The sequence below is a fragment of the Anneissia japonica genome, unplaced genomic scaffold (genome assembly GCF_011630105.1).
Source record: "Anneissia japonica isolate Jap-2015-1 unplaced genomic scaffold, ASM1163010v1 scaffold116675_len2560_cov85, whole genome shotgun sequence".
NCBI lineage: Eukaryota > Metazoa > Echinodermata > Crinoidea > Comatulida > Comatulidae > Anneissia > Anneissia japonica.
The window spans coordinates 1-838 of NW_022746379.1; the positions used below are offsets into that span (position 1 = coordinate 1).

The window sequence follows — 838 nt, forward strand, 5'->3', positions numbered from 1 at the left end:
AGAACTACTTGGGAAACTTTTAAAAGTATGTTTGATGACATTTAGTATTGTTCTGATAGCACTGGCATGTCTATGGGTGCATGAAGGGAGGGGGGGGGGAGAGGTGCGGGCCTCCCCCTAAAAATTAAGTAGAAGTAAAATAACTCAAGTAGTTAATATTTACTTTATATCACCTTATTTTGTGATGTAGCACACCCTTAATTAATTATCGTCATCATTATCTTAAGACTCCTAGATACACCAAAGCGTAATAGCCAATCACTGGAGGTTTTGCTAAATGTTATCCCAAAACTTTAATGGTAGTCATATCCAGCCTGTCGCTACAATTTTATTTCCCCATCCTCCAATTTGCGTAAAATTTTAATACAATTCAGATTAACATCTAAGACGAGTGTAGCTATAGATAAAGAGAAAATTCAACATATGATTTAGGAAAATAAATAAACATATAAAAGGAAAATATAAATATTGATGCAGCATTTCATTTACAGTAATTGTTTTAATTTTATCCTCAGTATGAAGGCAAGAATCGGTTATCAGCATTTGAAGCAACCAAGCAGCTATTTTTCAAGCCTCTTGGGCCTAAGGCTCATTACCTTAAAGACAGTGAGTTTGTTCAACTATCATATTATTATTATTATTATTATTTCCCCTAAATATTGTTTACCTTGAAGTGAATTTTCTGTTAAATGTTCAAAAGGAAAAAAAAACCTAAACTTTGATTTGATTATTATTATTATTATTATTATTATTATTATTATTATTATTATTTCCCCTAAATATTGTTTACCTTGAAGTGAATTTTCTGTTAAATGTTCAAAAGGAAACCTAAATTTAA

At 30.4% G+C, this 838-nt stretch overlaps 1 long non-coding RNA gene across 1 annotated transcript in view; it reads left to right on the forward strand.

The window, feature by feature from the left end:
• LOC117120202 overlaps window positions 1-838 on the forward strand; it is a 2,346-nt gene continuing 1,508 nt past the window's right edge. Inside the window, exons 1-2 of the long non-coding RNA XR_004447305.1 lie at window positions 1-25; window positions 516-606. This is a non-coding gene — a long non-coding RNA (uncharacterized LOC117120202). The remainder of the gene's footprint in view (window positions 26-515; window positions 607-838) is intronic.